The 19,185-nt window shown below is 50.3% G+C and overlaps 1 long non-coding RNA gene across 3 annotated transcripts; it reads right to left on the bottom strand.

The window, feature by feature from the left end:
• Positions 1 to 6,028: 6,028 nt before the first annotated feature.
• On the bottom strand, positions 6,029 to 19,120 carry LOC113977575. 3 transcript variants are annotated; one of them, XR_003537353.1, is made up of 6 exons: positions 18,827 to 19,120; positions 11,457 to 11,635; positions 8,487 to 8,595; positions 7,128 to 7,294; positions 6,970 to 7,025; positions 6,029 to 6,409 (listed from the first exon to the last, which is right to left on the bottom strand). It is a non-coding gene; the product is annotated as an uncharacterized LOC113977575 (long non-coding RNA). The 3 variants fall into 3 exon arrangements; XR_003537352.1 differs by lacking the exon at positions 6,029 to 6,409 and having other exon boundaries at positions 6,811 to 7,025; XR_003537354.1 differs by lacking the exon at positions 6,029 to 6,409 and having other exon boundaries at positions 6,811 to 7,025; positions 18,920 to 19,120.
• Positions 19,121 to 19,185: the final 65 nt, after the last annotated feature.

Here is a 19,185-nt window from a genome sequence, read left to right as displayed (position 1 = left end):
CACAGAGCTCATCTAATCCCAAATGACACATAATGCAGTTTGCTCTCTGGTACACCAGACTAATTTGTTTAGCCCACAACTCCCAGCAAGAGCTGCTGCTGACCTGCTGTGTGAAGACCACTTGGAGTTGCTAAGCAATTTGTTTCCCCATGAACTCAGCATCCTCCATCAGCCAAGTCCTGCTCCGATTCCTTGACCCAACGCTCAGCTAACCAGCACTTCCAGCCCAAGGACAGGCCAACTCTTAGATGAATATTCTGTTTTTCCCCTTCTCTAGTGCCATTGATTGCAGGAGGGGCTGCAATCTTAAAGACTTAAAGCTTAGAGTTTGTCTGCTGGTGAATTTGAGCTCATCCCAAATTAGGGAGCAGGATCAGGAATTCCTGCTTTCTCTGCAAGGTCTGTTCTCTGCTGGCATCGCTGAGCAGCCTGGATACACTCCCCACCACACGGCACAAACTGGAATGCTTCCTAATTAACTGCACGGGAGAAGATAAAAATCCCCCACTCTCCCCAGCCCTGCAGAAGTCAGAGATGGGAGGAAAGCTGCTGCCACCGGGGCAGGGGAGATGGAGCAGCCCTGGTGAAACGGGCACCCCCCAGCACAGCAATTCCAGCCTAATCACGCAGGGCTCGTTAGGTGGCCATTCCACGAGGTGGAACACGCCCACAGGACCCCACAGCGGGGCCTGCAAACGAGAGGCGTCACAACTCGAGGCGCAGGGACGAGCTCCGTGGAGCTCTAATTGCTCGATGCAGGGCGGCAGCAGGACTGTCAAACAGCTGGCAGAGCAAACCCCGTCACCTCCAGGCCTGCTGTTACCTGACCCGGGCGCTTCAACCGCGGCATCCTCTTCCAGATCCATTAATTCCTGCCAAACACAGCAACTCTGAGGAAGCGAGGCAGCTTGTGAATGCTCATCACATCCCGCAGCCCAAAGCCCGAGCTGAAGCTCTCCACCGGCCCCAAGCCCAATTCTCAGCTGCTGGATTCAGAGGGTGGCTTATTTTTGAAATGCTCTGCTGCCGCCCGTGACCTTTGGCTCGGGATCAGGAAGGTCACGGCTACAGGAGGCGCCGGGCTGTCACTGCTCCTCGCCGCAGCCGTTTCATCACGGCTGCTCTGGCTGCAGGAGCCGTTGCTGGGTTCAGCTCCCAGCCTTCCCTCCTGCTGCCCAGGCAGGGCACGTCCCGCCAGGACGGGGAAATCAAGGTACCACAGCAGCAGTGAATTATTGCTCACAAAAAGCGAGCGGCGCCCCGAAGATGTGGGGTGAGGTGACCTCCACGAGTACCTGCGCACACGCTTCCTCTGAGGGTTTGGTGTCTGAGCACCAAGGCTGCACAGTAAACCAGAGATTAATGCAGAGCTGGACAGAGTAGGCCAGAATACAAAGCAGAACAAAGGCCTTGCTGTGCCTTCAGTTCCTTGCCCATACTTTTGTTTTATTTATTTCATTTACTTCAGGAAAAACTTCCCGTGCCCAACTTCCAGCTTAAAACCCTGACTTTGCAAAACTGAAGCATGCAATAGTAGCCTCCTTCCTTTGCAGGAAGCAAAGCTCCTGGAGAGCCAAGTCCCCAGCAGATTTTCCAGGCAGCCAACACACCCTGGAAGCCTCATGCCGCTTCCAGAGGGTCTGGCCAGGCAGAGCCACTCAGGAAATCTACCCCTCAATGCCAGTCATCAGCATCCAGGGAGCCACACCAAGGTTTAGAGAGCCCCTGATCATTCAGCAAAACCCATTAACTACTTTGACCCTCGGCAGGAGCCAGGGAAGGTGTCTTGGGATCACTGTTCCAGCCAGCTTCAAAAGACAGCCGTCAAAGCAGAGCCAGGAGCAGCGAGTGGGAGAGCAGAGCCAAGAGGTGGGGCCTTCCATCACGTGTTAGCAGGTCATTTAGAGAATCACAGAATCATTAAGGTTGGAAAAGCTCTCTAAGATCATTAACTCCAACCATTATCCCAACACTGCCAAGCCCACCACTGAACCATGTCCCCATGTGCCACATCTACAAGTTCTCTGTCCTTGGCACAACATGCTCCGTGCCTTGCTCTGCTTCTAAAACACGCCAAAGGCCAGTCAAAAGGAGTTGTCATAGAATTTTTCCTTTAGGGAAAACATTTTCAAGGTCTCCTCCTTGCATCCACACAGCACAGAACCACAGAATTGTTTAGGTTGGAAAAGCCCTCTAAGATCGAGTCCAGCCATTCCCCCAGCACTGCCAAGGCCACCCGTGTCCCCAGGTGCCACATCCACGTGGCTGTTAAATCCCTCCAGGGATGAGGACTCCACCACTGCTCTAGTCAACCTGTGCTAGTGCTTGACAACCCTTTCAGTGAAGAAATATTCCCTAATATCCAACATAAACATGACCCTAAGGCAGGCTTTGGGATGACAATGGTCTCCCACACAGGTTGAGCACTAATAATCCACTGCGAGGAGCACAGAAACACAAACACACTCATATCTGTTTTCCAAACTACAACAAAGGATAGGAAGTGCTCTCATGGATTGGGAAGGCAGAGGAGCTTGCATGCCAATACCATGGCTGGGCCTGACCTATTGACATTTCTGCAGGCTCCCCATTCCTATGCAGGGCTGTCTCTTTAAATTTGAATTGCCTGGGTTTTTTCTCTCACAACAGCCTGATATTTTTTGCTCGTGAAGAATAAATATTTACAAACCTTAACTCTCGCCAACAAAGGCATTCTGTTCCAGAATTTTCTTGGGCTTTTGTTCTGTTTTTAAACAGTTTTAGAAATCGTTGCCCAACACTGTTTAATTTCTGTTATTAAAACAAGCAAGTCAGTAAAAAGATACATGAAGGAGGGGAAGGACCACAGCAGCTCACAGTTCACATTCAAAGGTTTTCAGCAACGCGTTGAAAAACGGCTGAGAGCATCTGCAGGGGATAATAGCACAGGAACTCCACACAAGGACAGGTCACCACGCTGTAGGAAATATGTTTTCTTGGTAAACTAATGAGGGCTCAACAATTTCATACAATGTGAGCTTGTAAACAGATTAAAAAAACCTAAAGGATTCAAGACAAAGCCTCGATGCGGCAGCTCTTCTCCTCCAGCCAGAGGAGCCGACTCCACGTTCCTCCAACATCTCAAGAGCTGTAAACAAAAGCAGAGCCCAGGAAAGCAGTGACCAGCTCACCATTTATCAATCCCCAAGCCTGACACCCCCGAGTACTTGACAGCCCACACACGTCCAGCAGCGTGGCCAAGCACAGCACACTTCACCGGGATGCAGAGGAGGGTTCATGCCCCGTGTGGGGCAGCGAGCAAAGGTCAGGGGAGACATCTGGCTAAACAAGGGCTTCCAGCACCAACCCGGGGCCAGCCACACTTCCCGTGCCCAGTGGAGTATAAAGGGAGTTGTATTTCACATTTCTACCCTGTGCTGGCAAGAACATTGTGTCCAGCTTTTGTGCTCACACCTACAAAAAAAATACTGTCAGAAACGGCGAGTTCAGACAATGGCTACGATAATAATTTTGGGTGTGAAAAAACAGCCTTAAGGTGAGAACCTTAAGGAGTTCACTCAGTTTAGTTTCCCAAGAAGGAAGTTAAAAAGCAACTTGACTCTGGTCCATGCATTCCTGCCCAAAACAATGGTTAATATTAGTGGCTCTTTAATCTTGCTCACTGCAATCCAACAGCCGGAGGCTGGAGCTGCAACGTCCAAATCCAGACCTGAGGTGAAAATTGTTGCCATATGGGTCTGTGAGACTCGGATGTCTTTCCAAAAGAGATGTTCCCACTCAGTTGTCCACACAACCAAAATTCAGGGGGGGTATCCTCCTGCCCACCTTATGCTGAAGCCAAAGCAGCTCTTCCTGATTTCCCTCACCCATCCCAGCTCCAGAGGTGATGGTGGAGACCAGCTCAGACCCTACGTGGGTTGCAGGGCAAGGAGGTCTCCCAGACCACACAGCTGCAGGAATCTCTGCTTTCTGGGTGTTTGTTGTAGGAAAACCAGCGGACAAGCAAGGACAAGGCCATGGCTGAGCTGCTGTGGGACAGCAAAGGGACCCCCAGAACACGAGGAGAACTCCAGCACACTCCCATTACAGTCACTGGCAGAAGGGAGCAGCCAGAAAGGGCGACCAGGCAGCTCCTGTGGACAGAGAGATGGAGAGAGCAGGCTGGGAGCGATGAGATAAATACTGGAGAGAGATGATGCATTGCATACCCCTCACACAATATAGAGCTGCTTCACTCTATTAGGTGGATGGATGGCAGGGAATTTAAGAAGAGAAATAGATTTTTTACTAAGCTAATTAGCTAAAAAGGCTTGTCTGGAAACACGGGCCCCATTGTGTCTGAAGTCTGCTGACACACAGCTCAGAGCAGCATTTTTCTTCCCTGCTATTGCTCTGCCTCTCAGAGCATCTCTCACCAGCAGAGAAGAAGGGGTGGGATCCCTGCACCAAACCACAGCACCCAAGACACCCACCAAGGTGCCCAAGTGACACAGAAAATACATGTGTGTATGTGTTTATACATGTAGAGATGCACACACTTGCAGGCATCTCCATATATACACAAACATACATCACTCATTAATACATTCTATACATGAAAATATCAGTATACTAAAAAAATAATAAAATCCATGGAAGAGCAAAGTTTGCCATCAAAACCAGCCCCACATTGGCCTGCCCTGTAATTTAAAAGCAAACTGGGGGCAGTTGATGAAACAAAAGGGCTGTAGATTTAAGAGAAATAAAATAAAAATACGACTTGACCCAGCGCAGTCACTTCTGGAATCCACTACCCCAGGAAGTCATGGAGACACACACCAGTGGAACAGACATTTTAAAGGACTGGATAATTTTATGAGCATTAATAACATTTGCAGCTATGCAAGCTAATAAAATGTTACAAGGGTAATCAAACTTCATGCTTCAATGTGTAAGTTGATCACCTGTGAGCGCTGGGAAGGAATTTCCTCTCTGGTGCTGTTGTGCTGAGCAAGTAGCCAGCTGTGCCACAGGGGTGCATTTTTAATAAAAAAAAACCAAAAAACCTTAAAATATTAAAACAAACCAAAAAAATCAGTGTCACTGCTGCTGCCTCCGTGTCTTTGATTTGGTTTTCTCCTTCTGCAAGAGCTGGCACCCACCAGAGAGACACTGAATATCAGTGGGAGCTTTGATGTCAACTTCCTAAAGTTTCCTGGTGCAGTTTTGGGACAACATATCTGCCACAATCCAGAAATAATATCACTTTACTCTTGGAGGGTTGTTCCTACGAGCTGGCAGCAGGAACATACCAAGCTTAACCTGCTGTTCCAGGACCACAGATCCCACATTTACTCTTTACTGCTTCCACACTGGACAAGTTGTGTTGGCCACGGAAGCACAGGCTCTTCCATTAACTCTGAGCTCCAACACAGAACAGCTCCAGGTATTCCCAGGAAAACCTGGCAGCTTTTGAGCTCTCTACCACTCCAGAACTACCCAATGTGTTATTTATAACATCCGAGCAGCAACCTTGGTATTCCCAGTGTTTTCCCCCTCGGAAGTTAATGCCCTCGGAATTAATGAGCTGACAGAAAATGCTGCAATCTGCTGCCACAGGCTTGGGGAAAAAAACGACAGACTTTGCTCCTGTGCCTCCCCTTCTGTTCGAGGGAATCCAGACACAGTTCAGCCAGCTGGGGAGGAGGCTGAAGGGAGGATGGGACACAGCAGAAGTGTCAAAATAAACCTTCTACTTAGAAATAACCAGCACGGGGGGGTTACAGATAGAAGTCCAAAGGGCTGAAGAGGATGACTGTGTGCTCAAACAAGAGACCTGCTCCAGGAGAATTCCCTCTCCAAAGCAAAAAGAGAAAATAGAGATTTTGTATAATGTATATGAGTAAAATGTGTGCTCTGGGCTTTCCACCAGCTCGCTGCGGTCAGAGCACTGCAGGGCCTGGTGTGCTCTCCTGGGAAGTCCAGGCCTTGGGAACACAGGATTACAGCCCACTGCTGTACCCTCCTCCATCCACCCATCCCTCCATCGTGGTTAAAAACCACGTGTATCACCATGGTAACCAAATCCCAACCTGAATCCTTCACTAAATCTGAGCAGCCACAGCCCAGGCCTGGCTTCGCTGCTCATCTTCCACCTGCCCTTGGGAGCACCTTTTCCTAGGTCCAGGAGCCAGGGGTTGGAAAAGGCAAGACACACTTCCCCAGGACAGGAGGAGAAAGCCTCTTATTAGAATTAAGAGGTACATTACTTATCACCTGGGGTTTCTTTATTCCCAAAGTCCTCATTTGAGCAGAAGGTACATTCCAAGGAGGACCATGAGGATCCATCAACCAGCCTGGCCATGCACGAGTTTGGGACCATATTTCTTCTCTCTCCTCTTTGTCCTTAGAGGACTGCAGTTCAATATTCCTTTGAAGAGGGGAGGCAAAGGACGTGAGGATTACAAGTGTCAGCCACCCTTTCATCCCCTAACAATCATTCTCACTGTGACAGTGTCCTCCAGGCTACAGAACCCATATTTTTCTGAACACACAGCACCAAGAATTACACTCACTGCCCTCCAAAGACCTTTCCAAACGACACCCCCTCCTCGGCCACGGCAGCATTTGGCCTGGAACACAATATGCCCTGAGAAAGCCATAACTTCCCCCATCAGGAAAGCATTTTAAATCACAATTAGAAGAGCACCATCATCAGAGCCCAGAGCTGACAGCACGTGTGATGTCACACACGTGAACCCCAGCAGGCTGACAGCAGCCTTGGTCCCTGACAGACTGTCAAATTACAGGCAATGAAGTATGACATCATAATGACATCATGGAAGGAGAAATTTAATTCCCAGCTCAGAGGCTATCAGTTACTGCTTTACTCTAAAACCCGTCGTTATCTGCGTGAGCAATGAGCAGAATCAATCATCTCCACGGCTCTTTATGGCCACCATAAATTTGGAACACTTATGTCTCAGCCACCTTCCCGGGTGTGTGCGAGCCCATCTGTCGGTTCCTGCGATGCTCCCTCAACATCCCTGCAAAACCCACGAGCACATTTCAGGCACAATCAAGGGAAACAAAAGACATTCCCGGCCGGGATGAGCTCACACACATTTGGCTTCGGAGCGTTCAGGTACCTGTGAGCCCTGCACGTGGCTTCCCTCAGCCCCAGGCTGACACAGATGGATTCACCACGGACAAACCCTCTGACACCTGCATCACCTCCAAAAGCCTTTTTAAACTCCATTTTGACGAGCACTTCAAGATGTGCTTCGAGATCACAGGCTGCCCATCTCGCCCCCTTCTGCCAAGGCATTTGAAAATAGATGGTAATAAAGTATTAATTTCACATATACAGCAAGCATGTGGCCCAGCAGGTTACAGCAGAGATGAACGTGCTCTCCAGTGAAATTGAAACAGGTGGAATATTTTGGGGATTTTTTATGAGTAGATGATACTAATCTGGCTACTCTAACAAACAGGATCACACACACAATTAACTCGGTCTTCATAACACCTCCAGCAGTGATAAGAGATGAATTTTTCATAAGATTCTTGATATAGAAGATGTGTCCTTTGTCTTTGTCTCCTTTTATTGTTTTTATTTTACCCATTCCTGAAAAAAACAAAGCAGTGCCAAGACCTGAAAGTTATCTCCTGGAGCATCAAGTATATTGGAGACCTCCTGACTGTGATGAGCCAGGAAACTTCTCCACTGCAATGAACCCTTATTTCTAATTTCCTGACCTCCAGAGCATTAGATCAGGTCAGTCTGATCTTTATCAGCTACCTTGGAAATACAAATGTATCCTCTGTTTGCTCCCACCCCAGACACAATTCCCCACAGGGACTGAAACAGCAGGACTGACCCATTTCCATCCATTGAAACTGTATTTGTTGTATCTTACAGATCTCATGCAAGAAAGTCACCACACACAAAAGTGACCTCCCCGTGTTATCAGTGTGACTGCCAGGGACCTTCGAGATCTCCTTGACTCAATCCCAAAATCCCTGCCCAGGATGCTTAGTTGGTGGTGCCTTTAAGGGAGTTCAGCTGACAGACATCAAACACGGGATGGAGTTTTGACACATTTGTTACTGTTTGTTGATGTTCGGAATGACCTTGTTGAGGTGTAATCCCTGGGGAGAAGGAAAAAAAAAGTCCCACTGACAGTTGGGCACGAAATATTCAACTTCTGCCAAGGATAACCTCGGTGTCAGTATCAGCTGGATCATAACCCAGCGTGGAGTTCACTTAATTTTCCAGATATTTCGTGAGATAGTCTTTACACTATCTCAAGTCATTACTTCTGCGGAAAGATCAAGGATAACAAGTTTGGAGATGAAAGAACTTTGCAAGTCACCTTCTCTTTTCTGACAGGCGGTGAATAACCCAAAGAACAAGGCCACCTCATTTAAGAAGGGCTGTGGGACAAGTCACTTTTGGCTCTTGGTATTCAGGGAGGGCAAAAAACTGCTAAAATGTAATAACCCACTTCAGTTCTTAGGTCTTGCAGTCACAAAAAATCACTGTCTCATTTCAGCTCTGCACCTCTGATTACTTGGAGGCTTCCCGGAAGTGTGACTTTGCACTAATATCCAGCACTGGGAATGATTTTAAAAGGCCACTGAGTTTCCCTTAACCCAATTTCCACGGTCTTCATCAGTCACACACGATTAACAGCTAATTATAGGCAGGTTCTGAGACAGCAGCCTGCATGCAACACTCACCACGCTCAACGTGGCTGACACACCACATAACTCCACAGCCACCAACCAGAAGAGAGAGAAAAATGGGCAAAGGATTCACTAAATAACCTCAAACCCGTGTATAAATGTAGCTCAGAGTTAAACATTCAGAGCGTATGCGACCGTAGCACTGGCAATTACTGGATTTGTTACTGCCTCAACTATCATGACAGGCATTGAAATAAATCTCATTTATATGACATACAATCATCTAGAAAGGCCTTTTTTTTTTTTTTTTTTTTTTAGAAATTCTTTTAAGATGTCAATGCACTACACATGGCTCCGTTTTGAGACCTCTCCAGACTGGAGATCAGACAAGATATACAAGCCTTTCAGCCTGCCAAGTTTCATACTTGTTAAGAGTGAGCCTGAATTCTGACCGTTTTCTATACAGTGCCTCCATGAATGTGATTAAGGAAGGCCTCTTGCCATTAAATGTTGCTGCAGGGATTCAAACCCCCCTCTCACATCAGCCTGAAAGGCTGGGCTCAGCACTGCTGGCCTCCAGACACACATTTTGTATTTGCCTCTGTAGCTCGGGCCCAGGATGTTTCTCTGGAGCCTGGAGCACAGCCCAGATGTTTCTCCTGGCTCCTCAGGCATCCCCACCCACCTCTGGTACCCTCCACTCCCCTTCTCTCAGTAAGTCACACAGTTACACCAAGCTGGAAGACGGGGGGGACTGAGGAATCTCTTAGTTGTTCTGGTCCAGGGATGCCAAGGACTGAGCAAGAGGTTACTGATGTCAAAAACTGTGTCAGGGGGGTTTATGTTGGATCTCAGGAAAAGGTTCTTCCCCCAGAGGCTGGTTGGGCACTGCCCAGGCTCCCCAGGGCAGTGGGCACAGCCCCAAGGCTGCCAGAGCTCCAGGAGGGTTTGGACAACGCTCTCAGGGACAAGGTGGGATTGTTGGGGTGCCTGTGCAGGGCCAAGAGTTGGACTGGATGATCTTTGTGGGTCCTTTTCAACTCAGGAGATTCTGAAATCCTACGAAACCCAAGAGCACCTCCCTGAAGAGGTCCTGTCTCCAAGCTCAGGGTGGTTGCAATCCTGAGAAACGCAGTCCTGAGGCAGCGGCTTCACCACGTGGCTCTGTCCTTAAATACTCTGGAAAGGGACATTAGGGCAGATGCTGTAACTGGGACTCACCACATGTACCCACCGAGCAGCACAGAAAACCACTTGTTATGTTCCTCCATTTACGCATCACACCACCACAAATTACAGCTCAATTAGTCTCTCCTGGAATCCATCACACATCTCCATAAGAACGTCGTCCCAGCTACTGCGCTATCCAAGCAAGTCGAGGCAGTAAGTAGAAAGGGCTAATTGGGGAAGGGGGAAGACACTGTTTCCTGGTGTTAAAAATAACTGCCACTTCCAGGAAATAATGGTATAAATAGAAAATGAAACCATTCCTCCTCCAAAAATATTTCATAATTATGTGTCATAAAAATAATTAGGTTATGGTGAATTAGTACAAATGTTTACAACAAAATTGCCATGCAAAACATTATGGGTAATAACATGCTAATTGCTGTAGAAGCAAAAGCTGATTATGTTTCAGCAATATTAAAAGTTGCCAACTCGGCGCTACTATCCAAGCTTCAATATCTCCCGGCAGCATTGAGGGACACAGGGAAAACTGGTGAGGAGGGAAGGAGGTGGCAGGTAGGCAGCCTGTGCACTGCACTGTCCTTGCTGAGTGGCAATTCCTGGAAAGCTCATGCCAGGTAATCCTCAGGGAGCACACACAGGGGGTGGGGCACCACAGAGTCACAGAATGTCTGAGCTGGAAGGGACCCACCAGGACCACCCAGTCCAACCCTCAGCCCTGCACAGGAACATCCCCCAGAGTCCCCCCCTGTGCCCCAGAGGATCATCCAAACCCCCCTGGAGCTCTGGCAGCCTTGGGGCTGTGCCCACTGCCCTGGGGAGCCTGGGCAGTGCCCAACCAGCCTCTGGGGGAAGAACCTTTCCCTGAGATCCAACCTACTCCCTGGGTACCTTAGTGAACACGGAACAACAGCAGCACCCAGGGCAGGCAGCAGCACAGTCACCTCTCCATCTGCTGCCAGGCCCTGACCCAGGCTGGGGCTGCCCGAGCTGGTCAGGAGTAGCTGACCTGGGTCCCATCAGGAGCAGTGCTGCCACTCCTGCCCGTGTCAGCTGTGATCCTGCTCCACCCAGACATCACCTGAGCATCTGCTCTGCCCAAAGGCAGCCAGCCTGCAAGACTCCATCCATAAGCCTGGGCAGGATGGTGCTGAGGTGGAGCTGACGTGGCCTGCTCATTCTGAGGTCCCTGCAGGGTGGATTACTCTGTCTCTGCACCACCTTCTCCAGCACAGCCCTCTCCTCTGAGTACCTGCTCGCTGCCTGGCACATCCCAAACCCTGTTGATTCAGGTGCAGAGCACGTTTCTCTGGCTCCAGCCAAGAGCTGCCACACCACCTGCCCCAGAGGGACCAGCCCCCTGCCACAGGGATGGTTTTAGCCCATGGCTGATCCCAGGGCAACACCCCCTCCACTCTGCCCACTCCAGGTCCTGTGCCTGGCAGGGCCTGCCGGTCTCCAAGGGGTGAGCTCCACGTGCCAGCAGGCAGTGACCAGATCTGCAGCAGCAGCAGCCTCTGCTTGAGGAGGTCTCTTTGACTGCATGGATGTCCTCCTGGGAGCTGAGCTGTCTGCAGATGCATCTCCAACCCTCTGCTCACCTCACTCATATGCCTGATGCTTTTTGGGTTGAATCCTCTTTATCCAAGATGTCTCAGAAGAATTGGGGTCTAAGTATTTCTAGAGCACAGGCAGAGGTCTTTCACACATCCAAATATGTCTGTTGGGTTCCTTGTTTGCTTGTCCCCAGCTGTGGCCAAACACTGTCTCACAGGGAGCACTGGGTAGAGTTTGAGGCGAGAGTTTAAAGTGGATTTCCTCAAAGTTAGCAAATCCCTGCAGTGTGTCCTCATTCAGAACCGAAGTGACATTAATTCCAACACCATTTCCAACACAAGTGATGTTAATCAGATTGCATTTGAAGGGGGGCATTCACAGAGAACTCCAACACAGTTTAACTAATCTTTCTGAGTAAATTTGGCTTGAACCCTCTAAGTGCCCCATATTCCAGTTTCTCCTGAAGGGGATGTTCTGAGTTTTACCTTTGAAAACTTGATCATCACTGTCCCTTTTTTATAGGGTTGGAAATCAGTGTCTTTCCAAAAGGCAGAAACTCTTCATCATCCACCCCAGGTAAAACAGTGCCTGAAGCCAAGGCAGTTCTCATCAGAGGAGGGATGGCCTGGGTGAATGGCCCCAAGGACAGGCAAATCCCATTGCTCATGGAAGGTGTCCCTGCCCACGGCATGAGGGTTGGAACTGGATGATCCCCAAGGTCCTCTCCCATCCAAACCATTCTGTGACTCTCTAAGGGAGCTGTGGACCTTTGACACCTGCCCAACCCCTCCCACCTGCAGCTCCAGCGATGCCCTTCTCCCAGTGCGCTGATGCCACTCCCGAGTTTGCAAATACCGGCTGAAAGCAGCCCTGGAAGTGATGCTTTTTATTACGTTTTGTTTTTTTTTTTCCCACAAAGCATCGTTTCAGATGTTAATTCCGAGGCTGGCTAATGAGAGGCTGTGCCGTGAATAGGCTCCACAAGCGGCTCGGGGCCGGGCTCGCCCTCCCGCTCAGCTCCGCCGTGTTAAAAGCCGCGCTCGGCGGTGCCGGAGCCCGACCCTCCGCTGTGCCCCGCTCATTATGCGCCGAGTCACACCGGGCAGCTCCCGGCAGAACGCGGGCACGGAGGTAAACTGGTGTTTGGAAACAAAGGAGGGCTCTCTCCATCCTAATTAGCGGCAGGTTGCAGAGTGCAGCGGCGGAAGGCGAAGGTCACTTCCCACAAGGCTCTGCTCAGGATGCCAAAACACCCACTTAATTCAGGCGGCTCAGCAGGCAGAGTCAGACCAGAGCAATTACAGTCCCTGGATTTCCCCACGGAAGGTTTTAACAATGCAACTCCTAGGAAAAAAAGATGACTGCAGGAGCTCTTTATTGTGCCACCTTGGAGCAGGAGGAAGCTCAGCCCACCGTGCCATCGGCTCCGAGAACAGCACGGCTGCCTCTTTGTGCCTCTGCACTGGGAGCCCAGCTTGGAGGGTTGGCTTTTTCTCTTTAGTTTTTTTATCTCGAGAAATGAATAAGAGCAAATTTTAACATTTAAGAAACAAAGACCAAAAAGACCCACAAACATGAAGACCCTTTGAAGCGGGTTGAGTTCCCTCTGAGTACTCCAGGTTTTCTTGCAGATGCTGCCACTGAGAATTAACCTTTAAAGGAACCATCTAAGCATGAACCCTGGGAGTCTTCTTGGGAGAAGCAGCTCCTCTGCTGGGACACTCCTCGCCTGGCTCAGCCCAAGGATTCAGCTGTTCTGTTAAATGATTCACTGCACCTCAGCCACCTCACACAGACAGCTCTTCCAAAAGGTCAAAGCGCCGTTTTTACCCTCAGCTGATATTTCCTCCTTGCACACCCTCCAGGTGATGTGCGTCCACATCTGTCCTCCTACACACACCTCTCCCTTCAAAGCATCTGCACAGCCCTTGGCACCTTCTGCCCATGGCAGGAGCATTTCCCAGGGGTGCTGTGTATGAACCCAGCTCCCTTCGTCCCTTCCAAAGGCTCCAGAATGAGGAAATCATGGTAATTTTCAGCGGGAAAGGAAGACTGAGATTTTTTAAAGTTATTTATTTTTAGCCTGATAAACAAGAGATGCAGACACCATCTGGATCTCTCCTCAAAGGCTTCAGATACAACATGCTGTCCAGATCCCTCTTCCCTGTTCCAGCTCACAGCGAGTGCTCACCAGCACATACTAGACAGGATCCACCCCAATCTGTCCTTGGATGGAATGGCTCCAGCCAGCAGCTCTGCAGGAGGCAGGGCAGCCATAAGCTTAGTGCAGCTTTCTTTAAATCATTTGTGAAATACATTTCAGAGGACAACCTGCAGCCCTTTCCCTCCAACACGCTCCGTGCTGTTCAGCAACCATCACCCACCACCACAGACTCCCTGCCTTCCACACCCGAGCCACAGCTGACTCGTGCTCCAGAAACCCACCCTCTACGTTGGACCATCAGCCCCAAAAGCATCCTTTAGAGCTGCAGTTCGCCCTTCTTTCCACTCCCAGCTACAGTAACAGTAACTAATACTCAGCACTGGCATCACAGAGGTTTCCAGCTGTTTCCAAGCAGCCCATAAAATCACCGGCAGTGCTTGGTGGGGCTCCAGTGTTTGTGCATTGCAGCCATGTCTGCTGCTCTCAGCAAAAAGAGCGTGTTTGCCTGGCACAGAGCTGGGGATGGACCAAGGGACATGTCATGTGGGTCTCCGCAGCTTTGTGTCACTCTTGTTCTGTCACAGGCTGCAAAGCCATCATCTATCCTGGCACATCTCTTGGCATCAGATTGACTTTGCAGATCTGGGTGGCTGGAGCTGAAAAGTGGTTTTCTGTTTGCTCAGGAGACGTTTGCCAGGTCCCTTCTGAGAGCGCTGAGAGATGGTTTTAAGTGCAGGCCTGCCAGGAATAGTGATGCTTGATGGCGAAGGTTTTCCACCAGGGGTGGACAGCTCTCCACCAAGCTGGTAATTCCATCATGCCTCCATCACTCATATTAAAACACTGAAGGATCCTGCTTGTCCTCTGGCTGCACTCCCAGTCACCCCTGGCCACAGCACTGGCTGCTGCTCCCACAGTGGATCCCATGGAGATGTTTTTTCTGGTGCTCGGGTTGTCTCTAGAAACACTTAAAGTGATAAAACCCCTGGCCAGGTGAATCAGAGGACATTGGTACCACCACCCCCCTATCTCCAGCACACAGGGAGAACACACCTTTACCTCCAGGTCTCCATCAGTCCAGGTGAGAGTTAGTTATGGTCAATCAGCCAACAGTCACAACAACCAAAACTGCAGCCAGGGCACCCATGTGCTCAGCTCTTTGCCTCTTCTCCCCATTAAAAGCAAACTCATAAAATCACTAAGTACCTCACAACCAGTAATTCTCAAAGTTGGCCCTCTCCAGCCTTCTTTCCCTGGCACTCATTGCCTGCAGAGCCAGAATGAAGAGCTGTTTCCCTCTCCTCCTCCTCCACATCTCCAGAGCCTCTGCTCCGATGAAGTTTTAGCTGCTCCTTTTTCTGGGCAACACTGGAATTTTCTTCCCCCATTTTCTTCCCAGCCCCACTTTTTGCTGGGAGATCACTCGAGACAAGAGGCTGCTCTGCTCACCGAAGCTCCTCCAAGCATTTGACAGGGCACCTGCTGAGCACAACAGCCAGTCCCAACACCACCCATGCTGTTGTTATTAAGTGGGAGAGCTCTTGCACCTCCCAGGCATAAGGAGAGGGTGAAAATACAACAGTGCAGCCCAGTTCCCTCCCTGACACACTACCAGAGCCAGGGAAGGTCAGCTTCTTCCAAGGACAGAGGGTGCTGGCAGGAGATGAGTACCAGCAAGGAGCACTGAGTGCTGGAGCATCCCCACACTGAGCCAACGCCACAACTTCCAGGGATGCTCTTCCACTCCTGCTCCACAGGTGCTGGAAACCACCTGGGACTTCAACCTGCTCTCCCAATGGAAAACATTCTGCCTACAGTCTCCAAACCCACAGCTGGGAGGAGATCTCCATCCTCACTGCTCTGCTGACCAACACAACCCTGCACCCTGACGGACCCTCAGAAACGCCCCTTCTCCTCCGCCTACTCCCCCTCCGAAGCAATTAAACCCTGGCTGCCAGGGCTGGGCAAGATAAATGGTGTTTATTGGGATGGCTTTCCTGCATGCCAAACATAAAACAAAATGCCAATCGATACAGCTGCCTCACCTGATGGGTTTATTTCCCTCACCCTCCCGCCCCCGCTTTTAATTCCGCTGTGTGCCGGAGCCCTCGGTGGGCCCTGCGCCGTGGTGATAAACCAACAGATCCTCATTAACCCCCGGCCCGTGGGCAGCAGCAAGAATTCGCCTTTTCTCTCCCTCTCCCTTTGCCCCTTTTTTATTTTTTTAACAAAACTCTCCCTCTATCAATATTTGATGAGGGTAATTTCAAAGACTTGTTTAGTATGATCTCCACATAAGGAGTCCTTCGGAGTGTTTATCACGTTCGAGGTATAATTACATTCAAATCCTGAGACACAGTTGCCAGGGTTACAGCTGCTGGTGGTTCCTCCAGCTTTTGTGTGTCTGGGGTTTCTCACCGCCCCCCGTGCACACACACCCCCCACGCTCTGCTCCTTTTGTGGCTGGGGTAGGACAGGAGGGTGATGGGCAGGTCATGGACCAGCAGTGGCCAGGGCAGGGCACACCAGCACCTCCCAGCCTGAAGAATTCAGCATCACCATGCAGGGTGTACCAAGTGTGGGATTTTGGGGTCAGGGATGGGGTAGAGGGAGAGCTGAGCAGGGAGTTGAACATTGCTGACAAAAATATTACAGTAAAATCCTCCACCAGGGACAGGACCCAGGGAATGGCTGGAGCTGTGCCAGGGCAGGGTCAGGTTGGATCTCAGGGAAAGGTTCTTCCCCCAGAGGCTGGTTGGGCACTGCCCAGGCTCCCCAGGGCAGTGGGCACAGCACCAAGGCTGCCAGAGCTCAAGGGGGGTTTGGACAACAGTCTGAGGGACAGGGTGGGATTGTTGGGGTGTCTGTGCAGGGCCAGGAGTTGGACTGGATGATCCTGTGGGTCCCTTCCAGCTCAGGATATTCCCTGATTCCATGAACCTCAATGACTGTAGAAGCTCCGTGAAAAGAGAGGCAGCAACTCTTTCCTTCATGCCTTGAATCCCCAAGTGAAATCTAAAGAGTGAAGGCACGAATAGCCAGGGACAGAGGGTTGACGAATCCCAGGGGAGAGGTCCAGTGATGCCAGCACTGCTGCCATGCCAGCCTGGGAACTCCAGCCCTCTCAGCCTTCCCACCACGAGGGCAAGGGTGACCACACAGTCCTGCCACAAGCTCCTCTGCTCTAACCAGGAGAAGCCTCCTGAAAGACACTTGATGCCCAAGAACACCAGCTCTGCATGTGCCAAGGCATTCTTGGGAGCATTCCTGGCAGTAATCTGGCTTAAAGCACATATATATGTGTGTGTATAAATATATATATATGATGTGGGCTATCTGCTGGAGACCTGGTCTCACATTACTGGCCAAGCAGAGAGGGGAAAGGGCTGTTAACTCAAGCTCCTTAACCAAAGCCCAGCTCCAGCAGGGCTGTGTGTGAGAGGCCAGCTGACCACCAGAGCTGGGAACACCCCTAGCTTCACTCTCAGCTGCTGGTGTGGACCTGTTGGGACGCCCCCAAGTCCCTGCTAACCTGGGAGAAAATAAAACCTGAGCATTTCCACTGCAACACAACATCCCACCCCTGCTGCACCAGCTACTTGGAGATCTCTGGGTCACGGGCAGTGCTTGAGGAGGAGTTAATAACAACCCTCAGGGAAGGGGCAGCCCAAGGAAAAGCCCTTCCCTGCTCCTGCCCGAGCTCTGGGGCTGAACGAAGCCTGCCCAGCTGGATTTATCTCCCTTCCCCAGCCTCCAGACAGGCAGAGACTCAGCTCATACCTTGGATTTCCTGGACAGCGTCAGTAACTGCTGTTGCATCCCAGGCAGAGAGGAGCTGGGATTGAATTGCCTTTGTTCTAGTTCCAGTTTTAAATAATATGAACCTTGGTACAATAAGCAGCGTTATCACTAATCCCCACAGCTGAGCCTGAAATAAGCTTACAAACCATGCAGCAGGCACTGTGGGAAGAACAATTATTCCGACAAAGGATGGAGAGGGGAGGAAACAACCATGAGCTCCTTGGATTAGATGGAGGGTGAACACAATTGTTGTCAATTCACCGTAAATAAATAATAAATAACATTAAAAAACCCACCGAACACGAAACGAACAAACCCAAAAAACAACTGCAGCGTGAAGGCCTGGTAAAATATTTACAATTATTTCAAATAAAAGAAAAAAGGTACTAGCTACAGCCAATAGGTTGTAAAACAAATTCAGATGGAAGCTATTGTTTACCCCTAAATCAGCTCTAATGCACTGGCAAATGTGATTATCTGCATTCTGAGGGAGCAGCAGCATCTGCATTCATTACAGGTGTGCTCAGTGAAGGCTCTCTTGGCCACAGGTTCATTTGTAATTATTAAAATGCATCTTGTTAGCCTTGCAGCAAGTCCCAAATTTCTGGGCGCCGGCACATGCACTATTTGCTTTAATTTATTGTGTGTGCTTTATGTATTATTTTACTGTGTCAATGCCACGGTGCAAATGAGAAACCCCATCTCAGAGACACCAAATGGAACAGAGCTGAGCACTTGGTGTCACCCGTGCACTCGCAGCTGGCACGTCCTCAGTTCCATGGGGAAAGCTTTCCCATCAAGGACAAACAAGCAGAAAGCTGGCAGCCACCCTGGCTGCTCCCACTGCCAGGGCTGGGAAAGGCACCAGCTCAGTACCTGGGTGCTCACCAAGGGGAAAGCAGTAATACAGGAATGGGGGAAACTTGTTATCTCCCTAAGGACACAGGGCAGTCACTGCTGGGCCACCCTGTTATCCAAAATAACAGCAAATAACAGGGAACTGACAGAAAAGCAGGAAGGGAGAGAAGCCACAAGACGGTTTGCAGCATGAGATGGGAGAGATCATAAAATAGTTTGGGTCGGAAGGGACCTTAAAAGCCCATTCAGTCCCACCCCCTGCCATGGGCAGGGACACCTTCCACTAGCCCATGTTGCTCCAAGCCCTGTTCAGCCTGGCCTTGGACACTTCCAGGGATGGGGCAGCCACAGCTTCTCTGGGCAACCTGTGCCAGGGCCTCACCACCCTCCCAGGGAACAATTTCTTCTTAATAGCCAATCTAACCCTGCCCTCTGGCAGTTTGAAGTCTCCCTCTTCTCCACTTCCAAACCCCTCCCCTCAGGGCTGTTCTCCATCCCTTCTCCACCCAGCCTGTATTTGTGCCTGGGATTGCCCTGACCCAGGCACAGGACCTTGAACTTGGCCTCGTCAAACTTCATGCCTCATCCCACCCAAGAGGAAAGCAAGGACAAATCCACACAAGAAATCCTGGAGCAACTCTGCCTCGGCTGGAGCCAGGAGCTTTTAAGGGGAAGGGCCCTCACCTGGACACAGCTGCAAGGGATGCTTGGCTCTGATGGTTAAAGGGTCCAGCAGAGATACCAGAGTCACTGGGACCCAAATACCACCCAAAATGCCTGCACCACCCCTAAAGCAGGGGGGGCAGGTGCAAATCTGATCCTGAGTATTTCTGACTATCAGGGAGGGAGGATGAAGTCGTTGGGATGAAGGTCCAGAGCGGTGTAAAGAGCCCTGCTTTGTGGCCTCACCTCACAGCACAGTGGTACCAGGGATGCTGTTATCAGAGGAA

Source organism: Neopelma chrysocephalum, unplaced genomic scaffold (assembly GCF_003984885.1).
Source record: "Neopelma chrysocephalum unplaced genomic scaffold, ASM398488v2 Primary Assembly neopelma1_252, whole genome shotgun sequence".
In the NCBI taxonomy this organism is placed as follows: domain Eukaryota; kingdom Metazoa; phylum Chordata; class Aves; order Passeriformes; family Pipridae; genus Neopelma; species Neopelma chrysocephalum.
This window is presented reverse-complemented; position numbering and strand designations above follow the sequence as displayed.